We start from the raw sequence: 14472 nt of genomic DNA on the forward strand, positions 1-14472 counted from the left end.
ATGAGGACGGTAAACGTGTTTTCGGGCAAACCCTATACGCTGATTTCGATTCTGCCGTGTGTTCTTTGATTGGAGGACGATTGAAGTTGGATTACGACGAAAATATGACCCTTTAGAAGTCAGATCGCCATCTTATTCTAGCACTGTTCAGAATTCAGCATTACAATCACCCTGGACTTCAAGGCATCCCTCTGCATTGATGCAAGTATAGGTTGAAAGTGAGCAGTTTGTTGTCTTGCGCGGAATTGCAAAATAAGGTTCAAGGTTGAGCATAATCTTTTCAAAAGTGGAGACTGGCATGTGATACCAACCATACATGGCTTCACACTTACCTGTTGTTATATTCTGGTGTATTTATTGCTGTTTTGATCCATTTTATAACAGCTTCAGTGATTGTAATTTTGGTCAGAAATTATCTCTTTATAGTATAGTGATGTTATTGTATTATATAATAATTACCATCCTTAGTGCTTACAATGTGACAAATAAAGCTGAACAGTGTCCAAACAAATTATTTTAAAAATAGTATTGTTCTTACATTTGTTATCTGATTGTCATGTTTCCAAAGTATTTGTTGATTGTGACTTGTGATGTCACTGCTTACCATGTTATATAATATTACTGATTTTTCTAGTTAGCTGTCCCTGAAAATGCATTGGTTACCTGTGTATACTTTGTATTACACAAATACACAGTTCTATTTGTGAATCACTTGCTTTATTCATGTAATATTCTGAGTGGTCAGTCTACAAAGAAGTGGTCACTCTTGAGAGGTTTTACCTAGCTCATATGCTGTTCTCCATAAAATAGATATGTGGTGAAAATTTCATGTTATTAATAGTTTCCTATGTAGATTTATGACACTTTGAATATTGTGTTTGGTGCCATGTGATATACATAAAAAGCATTGAAAATACTGTACACAGAAATCATCACACTGTCAAATTCTTTTGCTTATATCTTTTGGTAGGAACCACCGATTGAGGTGGGGTTTGCACTAAAATGACCCTGAAAAATAGCACAATATTTGTCATACCAATGAATGCATGGAATGTTAGTTATTTAGTTTAGTTGGAAATCTCTAATATTATTATAGCATAACACAGCAGCACAATACTACAGCATGATAAACAAACCAAGTATTTATACAGAAAACTACGTCCTAGACATTTAATCGTCTTTGAGTAAGGCCATTTTAACGAAGGCGCAAATTGTGCGTGGGCGTGAAATTCATTACATTCTGTTCGCCGTTTATAACTATCACGGCAAACTAATGTATATACAACCATCCAAAAACAGCTTATAGCTGTAAAAAAAGTGCGCGTCCAAGTAAAGCAGAGTTAACTGCGACAAAAAGTAATGATATCATAATGCGGCCATGTGCGAGGTGTGCAAGTTGTAATATTAGCTAATCAGATAATACAATGTTATTGTTAAAGTGTTAATGAGAACTATGTGATGCTGCTAGTTTTGAAGTGTGTGAGCATCTTCATAAATGCCACATAAATTTAATTCTCAATAAAGCAATGTGTATAGATTCTCTGATAGTAATAAATAGTTTGAGTTTGGCCACCTTTCCTTTGTTCGTAGCATTGCTGTATACAGGAAAGGCGGCCAAACTCAAACTATTTATTACTATCAGAGAATCTATACACATTGCTTTATTGAGAATTAAATTTATGTGGCATTTATGAAGATGCTCACACACTTCAAAACTAGCAGCATCACATAGTTCTCATTAACACTTTAACAATAACATTGTATTATCTGATTAGCTAATATTACAACTTGCACACCTCGCACATGGCCGCATTATGATATCATTACTTTTTGTCGCAGTTAACTCTGCTTTACTTGGACGCGCACTTTTTTTACAGCTATAAGCTGTTTTTGGATGGGATTTCAATACTTTTTGTTAGAATAAGCAATGCACTGTTGATAACAGTAGGTGAGTCAGTAGTTTCCATGGTTTTGACAGAAACCCCAGATTACAGTGACAGAATATTAAAATATAACTGTAATTTTAGTGGCCAGGGCCGCCCACATTGGGGGTAACTGGGGTATTTTTCCCCCTACCACAGCCTGAAAGGGGCCACTTGAATACCTGTTTAAAGAAAGATCGATATACTCTAATAGAGCAGTCAGGATCTAGACCCTTCCTTGCCCCTGGGCCCCTCTTTAACTCTTTTCCCTGGGCCCTCTAATTTCTCTGGACGGCCCTGTTAGTGGCATGCAACTGCAGTCAACTAACACCCATTTTAACTAGTAAACCCTTAACAACACTTTGCCTTTCATCTTGTACTGCATTGAAACGATCAAGATACTCTATTAGAGCAGTCACAAAACAGCTGTAACACAGCCATAGGCGGCGGAAAGGGGGGGGGGGGGGGGGGGGGCTTAGCCCCCCCTCAGAATGATATCACACCGAAATTATCTTTCTTGGAGTGGGGCTGAAAACCGTGATAAAGATCGAGATACTCTAATAGAGCAGTCACTCTAATAAAGTATTCAGTGTGTAGCGAGCTATGTAAGGATTTTTATGTAGTTTATCAGCTAGAAATGGTAGCTGGTGAGGTGGAAGCTCTTGTCAGTTGGTTGCGACCTTTTTTTTTTTTTTTTTTTTTTTTTTTTTGGTCTCACCTTACTAAACTATAGAAATAAGTCTGGGTCAGCCCAGCCCCCCTCATATCAACTACTTGCTCCACCGCTGAACACAGCAATCAATATTTAGCATAGTTACAACTTCTGCTTAGCATCGGATTGTATAGTTTAAATTACTAGCTACTTACAGACTTTACAATATAAAAATATGGCACTTGTAGAAATGTGACTGTTTTATTAGAGTATCTCGATCTACTTCAAGCATTGACTAATTCAAGTGAAGAAGCTACGCCCCTGCCAAGAGATCTTGTGAAATGAAATGAGAAAAGGCAAGTATGTACAGAGACAATAGAGGGGCGCGTAATTATGTCCTGTTGTAAATAAACGCCTTTAAAATTTATATTACTACTAAATAAACGCACCAGAATAGGCTTGTGTGGCTGTTGTCTCCAAGGTTGTCTCATTATTTGTCTTTTCGTGTTGAAGGGATTTAGTCGCAATTGGTGAGTTTAACTATACATGTATTTGTGTTGTAAAACTTAATTGTAAAAAGGCGATTAGCACATATCATGATAAACATGTATTTGTCACAGTAGAGTCTCTCACGAAGTCACGATTATTATGAGACATTGGACCAGGGTAAAAAATTTACTGCTATATTTAGAGGTTGTAGCGTTTGTATATCTTAGTATCTTAATAAATAATCCCCCATGATCACTAATCACTAATAGTACAGTGAAAACTGGTCATTATTCAGGCCGTAGGGACAAAATTTTCTAACCTTGCCTTTTAAAGAGGTGGCTGCATTATGCGGCCTTAAAAAAAGGTAAGAAGCATGCTGTTCTAACTGGCTATAGAGATGGATTTAGTGTATGACAGCGTATGAGACAGTGAGTGCTGGCAGCAAGGGGGCAGCCAGAGCACCAAAAGCACTGCTTCAGACATAGGCAGTTGACTGTCAGCCCCAAGTGTAAAAAGTTTCACTGTTGGTCCTTATAAGCTCCTGATGAAGAAAGTGATGAAGTCATTATCCATAGGATATATTTTTCAGAGTATCCATTTCAGTTCTACAATATAGTAGCCAAGCATAAGATGAACATAACACAGCATTCCAGTAGTTTAGTGGTGACCACAACACTGCCTGAGTTAAACTGTGGTGAGATTTGAGACTACCAGAAGCCCTGGAATGTCTTCAACACATGAAATACCAAATATCTAATGCCTGGCTTTCATCCACAGTGGACCTGTCTTGGTGGCCACTTGTACAGAAGGGAAACAGCTAGTTGCCACACCCCTTAATTATCAATTTGTAAAATCGTTAGCAAAATTGTGTGTGCAAGCAAGTGCGATGTGGCAGTGCCGTGTATATGGTTGCTGCCTAGCAGTGACACATCACGAGTATTGAAGTCACAATGCGTTACTGTATCATCCATCTAAATACAATCTCTGAATGTGTCATTTTGTGTAGAGAGCAATCTTCCACAAGAAGTGACCTGCAGGTTTCAGTGTATATTGTTAACCATTAATATTGTTCACAATATTGTGAACTATATGTACAGTGAAACCTCACTTAGTGGCCACCTCTTTAATAAGACCACCTCATTATATTGGCCACCTCTAGTAGGTCCCAAATATAGCTAAGCATTACTTATGACCTCATTAATAAGGCCACCTTGTTATTCAGGCCAAATTTTTTGGTCCCACAGCCTGCCATATTAATGAGGTTTCATTGTACTTATGTGAATTTTTATTTTTCGTAACTTTTCTTCAGGTTTACTGATGGGCACTATGAAGCATTGTTGACTGGTACGTGTATAATGTGGTGACTTGAAATGCTAAAACAGTACGTAGCGTGTCTTGTATGTACATGTAATGTGTTGTAATGTGTCCACACATCCACACATCTTAGAAATAAATGTAATTGTATTCTCTATAAATAGTCAGTTCCATTGTGCCACTGGGTCATAAGTTGGTTGAGTATGGATCATCCAGGGCACTTGAGTCACATTTTGTCCTGGCCAAGTGGATCTCATCCACTGACAGAATATACAGGATCAGATCACGTGTATAAATTACGGTGGAACTTGTTTATTGCCACCTTCACTCATTCAGCAGGTAACAGTGTATAAATTCTCAATTGGAATTGGCTTTTCAAGAGTGGTTGTCTTTCTATACTAGTGGCCATTAAGATAGGTTGTACTGATAGAGTGTACATACTAGAGATGCAACAATATCCTCCACTTAGTGTCGTTTGATAGTGATGCAATGGAGACTATGTATTATTGCATTTAAATACTATACTATTATATTGCAACTCTAGCACGTATTTATAACAGGAATGTTTGTTAACCGTTTAGACATACTGGAGCCACACCCACTCATCTGGATTCTACAAATGGAGTCATACCAACTTGTTGTCATCATACTCACTCGTTACTCCCATTGTGTTTGGATGAATATACATGCCATCATGTGAGACTTGCTACCATGGCGGGCCACTGGAAAACATTTGCATAGCAGTTATATTACAGTCATTATTGTACAATTCTTACATTATTGTTGTGAAAAGTGTTTGGTATTCATGTGTCTCCTCTGTATGTTGTAATTACATGTGTAATTTTGTGTGGGGGTGCTATAAAATGCAATAATGCATGGTGACAATTGTATTAGGCGATTTTGCACACTTCCTTTTAAGCTAGCTACATGTGCTAATTACTCACAGCTTGTGTCAACAACTGGTAACCGCAGTTGTACTCTTGTGTCATTCTTTAAGCCGCGCCCTTAGAGGACAAATTATGTGGGGGCGACTAATTTCAAAACGAAGGATGGTATGCAGCACCATAGATTAGCTATATCTATGGACTATAATCTATGGCAGCACACTTCTTGGTGGCTATATGTACTGATTAACTACATAGAGCGCCAGTTCATCAATACCCAGAGACCGCAGTTGTGCTCTGCGTCATTCTTTAAATTCCGAGTAAAATTCTTAGAGAGCAAATGACGTGGGGGCGACTAAATTCAAATTTCAAACTAGCCATTCTCGAAAACAAATGTTTCAATCTGAACGAAACTTTCAGAACAGTTTAAAGACACATTGCCCTACATGCCAAGCGAGTATTGCGGAAAACAACAATCTGGGATTTGTATTTGGCCTCTAGGTCGACTGAGGACGACTGAAACTTCGTTTGGTGCTGAAATCACGACTGTAGGGTAATCATGTATGGTGAAATCGATGATGTGAATCTTGAGGTGATTGAGTGAATACTGAAGCGATAACAGGGCGATCAATGTTCGGAATGCACAAAGGAACGCAAGGCATACACCTGCGGTTGCGTCTAACCGCATGCGATAAAAAAAAAAATTTTTAAAAAAATGAAACGTCCCCTTTCATGTCGGCAATCTCGATCACGAAACAATCGGCATGGATTTGCTTCACTGCTTGTGTGGTAGTTACTAGTGACACGATGAGTTCAACTCCAGAGTTTCAGAGGGATAGCGTAAGTGACGGGTGGATTACAGGAAGGCCAAATTTGAGAACGTTCGTTCTTGTAAAATCCTCACGTAGTGGTCGCGTCATTTATTGTCTGCGGCGCGCGTTTCTGCTTTACTGGCCGCGCGACTCACTACCGTGAGTCTTGATAACAAAGAACGTATATATTTAAACAGTTGCATGATACTTATAGACTGTTTTTTCACTGTCAACCACTTCTTGTGCGTGGGCGACCCACCACTCCTCCCACCCACCCACCCCTATATGATATACGTGCTATACAGGTGAGCATATAAAAGTTGCTAAAATTAACAGGTTTCTGTAGAATCAGTTTTTAAAAAAATTCTAATTGAACAAACAGTACATTTTCATACTAGCTATAGCTGAATGACATTAAAATATATTGAATTGTTCTGATATGGGGGAGATGTGGTATTACGTAATGAACAGACTTCTTATAGTGATGTAACGTAGGGTATAAATAGTCGCGTGATTGTAATTATTATCAGTAGCTAGTTGTAATCTTGAGTGTGCTGGTGATTGTTGTTTTGATTAACAGAATTATTAAGAATTGTTTGACTTGTTAGTGAACCGTGCACCGCAGCAACTGCCACACTAACCAAGGCTATTATAGCGCTGCACCACTCAACAATGAATATCAGAAACTTTGGCTACCGTCTAAATGATGCGAAGCAGTACAATGGCTGGAGTGATTGGCATCGATGATGGCACCTTGCGCTCGTGCATGGCAAACACGCTACCATTGTAGCTAACAATGAATTAACTAACCATCAAGACTGTAATTAGTGAGTAAAATAGTTCCGTGTACACAGTGCTCAGCAGTAGCCAATATTAGCCTTGCTTTCTTGTTCCTTCCATGTTACAAATGGGCGCCTTCAGTGTTGGGAGTAACGCGCTACTTATGTAATGCGTTACGTAATATTATTACTTTTGTGGTAACAAAGTAATATAACGAAATACGCTATAAAAACAGGTAATATAACGCAAGCTACTTTACTTACAAATGTAACGCGTTACCTAAGTAATATAGTTACTGTAACGAATCTAATATTACGTAATATTATTACTACAAGTAACGAAGTTACTAATCTCGTTAGTTATCCTCTGAGTAATGCCTAGCCACAGCGAAGTAACGAGGCCTACTCAATGAAGCTTATTCACCAGCTTCTTACTTATAACCAAAATTTGCATATTGTCCAACAACGCAATCATGTCACGTGATAAGGTGGTAGTTTCACACGTGACAGCTTAAGGCTGTGGACACAAAGTAATATAATATGTAATATTATTACAGTTACTTTATTTTATGGGTAATATGTAACTGTAACTAAATAGTTCAGTTGCAAGTAATATGTAATGTATAACTAGTTACTTTTACAAAGTAACTTGCCCAACACTGGGCGCCTTTGATCTGCGCACGCCCCATACCACAAATCAGTTAGAACACACCCATTCGGTTTGTCTCTGATTTGTAAACAATTCCACCCTTGGGCCTGTGGCCCTCGGGTGTCCTGTTTACAAATCAGATACAAATCTCATGGGTGTGTTATAACTATTAGATATGTTATACTTGTACACTTCTGGTTTAACCACGTGAATAATATTATCACCAAGTAAACAACAGAGTTCAGTAAGATGGTTACTTTTGGGTCAAAATTTCTTGGCTAATTAATAAGCAGGTAGCTGCTTTAGAAAGGCACTAATTTAACCATATAGATGTCTCACAGGAGAATTTAAAAGTTGGCTTTCTTGGAGAGGCAGCCTTCTGTACAAGTGGCCACCAAGGTAGGTCCACTGTGGATGAAAGCCAGGCATTAGATATTGGGAATTTCATGTATTGAAGGTATTCCAGGGCTTCTGGTAGTCTGAAATCTCACTACAGTTTACTTAGGCAGTGTTGTGGTCACCACTAAACCACTGGAATGCTGTGTTTTGGTCTTATGCTTGAACTGAAATGGATATTCTAACAATATATCCTATGGATAATGACTTCATCACTTTCTTCATCAGGAGCTTATAAGGACCAAAAGTGAAAATTCTTATACTTTGGGCAAACACCCAACTTGGAAATGTCCCATTAACCTAAGTCAGGACACAGGAGCAGTGCCTGTGGCAATCTAACAGACTGGTTGCCTCCTTGCTGCCAGCACTCACTGTCTCACACGCTGTCATATGTCAGTATCTTAATAATTAATCCTTCATCAGGGGCGGATCCAGGGGGGGTTCCAAGGGTTCCATGGAACCCCCCTTTTGAAAAGCCTTCTCACTCGAGATACTCTAATAGAGCAGTCAAATCAAGATACTCTAATAGAGCAGTCACAGTGGTCTTTTGAGGAGCAGTGTAGCAAGCTATATATCTAGTTATAAATAAGGAAGGAAATATGGTTGGTGAGGTGGCAGCTATTGTCAGCAGGTGATGACCTTTCTTTTTTTTTTGGTCTTCAACTTATACAGCTAGGCTGAAGTTGCAATTTCAAAGTGGAACCCCCCTTTTTAAAAGTCTGGATCCGCCCCTGTTCATTAATAGTACAGTGAAAACTGGTCATTAGCTATTGTAGGGACAAATTTTCTGACCTAGCTTATTAAGGAGGTGGCTGAAATTTTCAGCTGCAATTGGTAAGAAGCATCTTCAATGCACCTTAACTGGCTATAGAGATGGATTTAGTGTACATTACTGTAAGTTTGTTTTTAGTTCCAGGTCTCAGTCACTTATTTCAAATTGCTTCCAGATTCAATCTTGCCACAATCATGTTTCAACTAGTTCCCACACTTCTCTAGTTGAAATCCTCACTTCAATCATTCCCTTCACTAACATTAATTTTTGTTACATAACAATTATTGTGACAATATAGAGCACAATTGCAAAATACAAAATAATGTAATAAAAGAAAATTTATTTATATGTACTACTACCCCCCCGTCAGGTTTGGGCTAGTTTTAAGATTTAAGATTAGGTACTGGGCAGTCAGCTCAGCTGGTTTGCCCAGGGAGTGAAAACCCCAAATGGTACAATCAAATACATACGTACATACAATTTGATAATTAATTACAATAGTGAAGGTTAAGTATGTAAATAAATTCATCCTAGTTTCTTGATTCTATTATATTAATTGGCAACTCATTCCACTCTTTAACAGTTCTAGGATAAAAGCTATATTTATAGGTGTTGAGGGTTACTTGTGGCACAATGAAATGATTGGGGTGATGTTTCCTGGTACAAAATTGAGTTCTGTGATAATGTGAGGGGATGGAGATCAGTAGTGTATTATTAATTATTTTATAGAATAGTGTTAATCTTGATGACTGACGGCATTGTTGTAATGTAGGTATACTAAGAGAGGACAACAATGACATAACACTATTTCTGGATTAATCTGATAAAATCCATTGAGCAGCTCTTATTTGCACCTTTTCTAACTTATAAATGTCAGTGTTATAATACGGATCCCAAACTGGGGTGGCATATTCCATAATTGGTCAAACCAATGTTAAATACGCTGTTCTTTTAGTATCAGATGGGCAGTTGTTTAGGTTTTGCTTAATAAAATTTAGTACTTTGGTTGCTCTTTTACTTACTGTTTGTATATGTGATGACCATGACATAGTGTTATCGTTCGCTACACCTAAATATGTATGGGACTTCTTTATATTGAGATTATGACCTGATAAGGTATACGTATATTGTATGGGGTTCAGGGAATGAGTACACCTCAACACAGCACATTTATCAACATTTATTTTCATTTGCCATTTGTGAGTCCATTCACATATTTTATGCAAGTCTTCCTGTAACTGCTTTGAATCTTGCGGTGTTGTAACAGTCTTATAAATAACACAGTCATCAGCAAACAATCGAATTGAAGATGTAATGTTTTCATTTATGTCGTTAATATATACAAGAAACATGAGGGGCCTAGGACAGTACCCTGTGGTACCCCAGACTTAACAGTTGTTTTGCTAGATGATTCTCCATCAACAATCACCCTTTGATATCGTTTGGTTAGCCAGGAAGAGATCTCAGTATCATACCATCTAGTGTATATGCATTAGGATACTAATGTGACGACAATGACTAAGAGACTATAGAGTCCTGAAACATGTAGTAAGACAAATCAGACAACAGCTGCTTAATATATCCTTTTGTACAACCCTGCAGCTGTCATTTTAACTTTTACGTACTGTCTGATTGATTGATACTTTATTACATTATGAGTACACCTTAGCCAGACCTACATGACATAACTACTATAATGAGGTGGCCTTATTTTTAGAGGCGGTCTTATTATAGAGGTGGTCTTATTATAGAGGTGGTCTTTGTTAATAGGTGCCTGTTAATATGACGTTTTGAACAATTTTAGTTTTTCAGTTTCAGTTTTCAATTTCCACTGTTTACAATGTCCCCAAGATTGCCACCCATTTCCTTGTTTGGTCTGACATTTGTCAGGTCAGGGAAGGTTGGGTGTAGGTTGAGGTTCTCACCTGCATTGTTACTGTTGTTCACACAATAACAATGTTATGTTGCTAGGAAATAAAACTAACCAGGTTGAGTCACTGTACAGCATAGTGTAAACAAGTATTTTGAGGAAAATAGTATATTGTTGGCTGACAGCCATATCAGATCAACCATAAAGCTGGCCTGACATTTGTATGATCATTGCTGAAAATTTATAATCACCTCTGTGATTGTCAGTTTGCTTTGTCTCAATTATTGGGTTAGAAGCAGGTGGGATTGTAAGTGGTTATGCCATCTCACCATGCCATTGCTTGTGAACCTCCTGCTAAATAACTTTATAAGGATTAGTCTGAAACGGTCAGGGGCGGAGGAAGTAGTTGATATGAGGGGGGGCTGGGCTGACCCAGACTTATAGAAGTGAGGTACTACATTGTCTCTGGTTTGGTGAGGTGAGACCAAAAAAAAGGTCACAACCAGCTTACAATAGCTGCCCACCTCACCAGTTATGCATTTATAGCTGATAGATTACATAAAAATCCTTACATAGCTCGCTACACACTGCTCTAATACTGTGACTGCTTTATTAGAGTGACTGCTCTATTAGAGTATATTGATCTTTATTGCGGTTTTCAGCCCCACTCCAAGAAGGATAATTTCGGCGTGATATCATTAGGGGGATAAGCCCCCCTTAGCAGACCGAGGAGGGGCTTCACCCCTCTAGCCCCCCCTTTCCGCCGCATATATAAACGGTGTTTCTATTGAGGACACAGATACCCCATACCTGTGGGCAGACAGACAATATTTTCACAGTATATGTCCCAGCAAAAATTCTCATATTATATATATATATATAACTGCATTTCAGATATGGAAAAAAGCAGTTTGTAATGTGGTGTCCTTTTGTACAATAAGGGAATTCCAACTTGTTCTAGATTGTGCCAGATTATTCCAGAACACTGAACAATAAACAATTACATATATAGATCACATGGTGTATAGGTCACCTTTGTGTATAAAACCTTGTAATTGTCATGATTTCTGGGGAGTTTAATGATCACTGGGGCTGAGTTGGAGTGCTGTAAACTAGTACTCTTACAAGTTTATGTTTTTGTTTTGTAGCATGATGAATCAATGGAATGCCTGTTTCAAGTTACTATTAAGGGATAAAGATAAACACTTACAAAATACTCATTGTATCATTTTTGTATGTTGCCATTGTCATTATTTTTTTATGGTGTAGCATCAGAATACAACTTAAACAAAATTGATGTTGGTTAATGATTGTTCTATTAGGTCATTGAGTAGATGGTTCTTCTCTAAGTGGTATATACTTTGTGTGTCACACAACAACATAACTTTTAGTCTACTGTTATGTATATGTGACTGAATTTGACAAAACCCGGCTTCGACGCACAAAATTTCGTTAGGAGATATGGCGATTTTAAGTAATCATTGTGTAATAACTTCCCAGTGCCTACAGCTGTGCAAACAAAATTTGCACCAAGTATGCATCTATTTACTAGCTATGACTGAGTGGGTGTATACATTTCTGATACCCAAAATTAGCCCTGTTTTGGGCAGCTTTTCTCGAGTGGGTAATAATATCACAGGTGATAGTAATAGGGTGGGAGGGTGGGGGTGGATAGTAATAGGGTGGGAGGGTGGGGGTGGATGGTGGTCTTAATATACGGGTATAAAATGGAGTAAGAAGACGATTGGAATCCAGAGGCCAAGTTTGGGCTCTCCATGGCCCTCAAATCACTCCAAATTGACCGAGAACACTATTGGTGAGCTCTCTGTGAAGTCCCAGCTCACTACACACCATTATCACAAAGCCATGGCCATTCAATGGCGCCAATCTCCCACTCGTGGCTTTGACAGGGTCGGAAGAAAGCTGCCACAGAAACCAGACTTGCCAGTCCTGAAGGAAGTACAGTGTGGAATGTGATAGTGTATTAGGCCAGCAATCCATTTCTGGTAAAAACGTAAGTTTGATTTTGTGTGTGTGGAAGCCTTGTTATGTGAAATCCGGTCACATATTATGTTTGTCTATGTTTTTGATCTTGCCCTGCTTGCAAGCGAAAAGTTGCTGTGGTTGTGACACAACATATTATACATTTTGTGGCATCATCAGGACTATGGGGATAAGGTAGAGGCCACCATGAAGTGCTATGCAATATATGGTGACACAACCAGTTAACACAGTAGGACCTTAATTATCCGAACACTAGGTTATCTGAACAGTATAAGTGACTGCTCTATTAGAGTATTTTATTAGGTAAATGTTCTATTGTAAGTCACTCACTGCATGGGCGTAGGAACAGGGGGGGCCACAGGGACCAGAGCCCCCCTAGTCTGTGGCCATGGATAGATATAACAGGCCAGGGCCCCTCCAGTTTGCAGCAGGAATCATTTTTACAGTAATGCACCATGTGACACGTAATAATTATAGATCATTGGCCTACTTGGACGTTGATAAGCTATGTTCCTTCCTCACCGAGTGAAATGTTGGTCCTAGTTTATTTGAAATAATATTAGAGGCGCTTAAAATGCTGTGATAATAAGCTACACCTCACGTGTGATTCGTGTTAGAAAATAATTAAAGAACTGTGCAGCTGCAGAGAGTTAACTTATATCTCAGTCTCACTGTCAGAAAACTTTAATCCGTAGTCGTGGTAGACCTATTTCAATGAGTCCAGTTGTTAGTGAAGGAGCTTCTAGCGAGGCTTCTAGCGGTTCCCAAGCGGTTCTAGCAGAGGTAGTATTGTTCTAGCCCTGGCTCCCACCCTAATAACGACCCTGTGATGGAGGAAGCTGAATCAGAGCAGTCCCATTTCCCCCTGCACTTTCCAGACAACTACGGATCTGCGAACTAACACAGAATGTAGTTAATAGCTATTCGGGGGGGGGGGGGGGAGATGTTAATTCATTAATTCATCCATATAAGTAATTTATAACTAGCTATCCTATCTATATGTGTATTTCTGGGGGTATATTTAACAACATGAAATTAGTTCAAGTAACAGCCCCTTAAAAGCCTTATTAACTGTGTTTTGTGATCTCATCATTCTATCACATCATTAACGTGGTACACAAGGTTGCTATAAGATTACTTATCTAGCAAAACTGTGATTATGATTATTGGCTAAAATTGCCTCCAGATTCAACCTCATAGCTCCTATTTTTCAAAATTTTCCTGGGGGGGCATGCCCCCAGACCCCCCTGGAAGGAGAGCATGCTTTGCATGCCTTTGCATGCTCTGAGTGCACTTCACACACTGTGCATGTACCCGCAAGTAGCTACACTCTCCTCCACCATTGCTTTACTAGTTATCAGTAGTGGCACCCCTATAGTTTTTTGCTTTGCTACGCCCCTGAAGTGGATGTTCTATTAGGTAGTTGAACTAAACTATGTATATAAATGAATGGGCTTCAGTTATTTAAACAAATTCACTTATCTAAACACTTTTACTGGCACACAGGTGTTCAGATAATGGAGGTCCAACTGTACATGTACTTATTATGCATCACAGTTATAGGCAAAGTAAATATAGGGTATTGTAAATATGTTAACAAATTTACTTGGTTATGTGTGACCCAGTCCTAAATAAAAAATAATAATAATTATCTAGGCTGAAATTCTACATCATGTACTAAATTCATTTCTTTTTGTAGTCAGTAAGTCAAATGTCATGTAGAGTCAGAAATGGTGCCATTACATGTATAGCCTGTATGACAGTTACTACAAGCATTGCATTTATTGTTTACACCTTTGTGGTAAACATGTGGGATAGTACAAGGCTTAGCTTAGAGTACACACAGCTCACATTCTTTAAAAGTGACATCACTATGCATGCTACATAGTAACATGAATGGCACTGATGCTTAATGCTTGGATCCCATTG

General features: G+C 38.6%; 1 long non-coding RNA gene across 1 annotated transcript; it reads left to right on the plus strand.

Moving 5' to 3' along the window:
- Positions 1-2385: 2385 nt before the first annotated feature.
- LOC136264001 (uncharacterized) lies at positions 2386-5189 on the plus strand. Its single transcript, XR_010704918.1, has 2 exons — positions 2386-3104; positions 4373-5189. It is a non-coding gene; the product is annotated as an uncharacterized lncRNA (long non-coding RNA).
- The last annotated feature ends 9283 nt before the right edge of the window (positions 5190-14472 follow it).

The sequence above is a fragment of the Dysidea avara genome, chromosome 8 (assembly GCF_963678975.1).
Source record: "Dysidea avara chromosome 8, odDysAvar1.4, whole genome shotgun sequence".
Taxonomy (NCBI): domain Eukaryota; kingdom Metazoa; phylum Porifera; class Demospongiae; order Dictyoceratida; family Dysideidae; genus Dysidea; species Dysidea avara.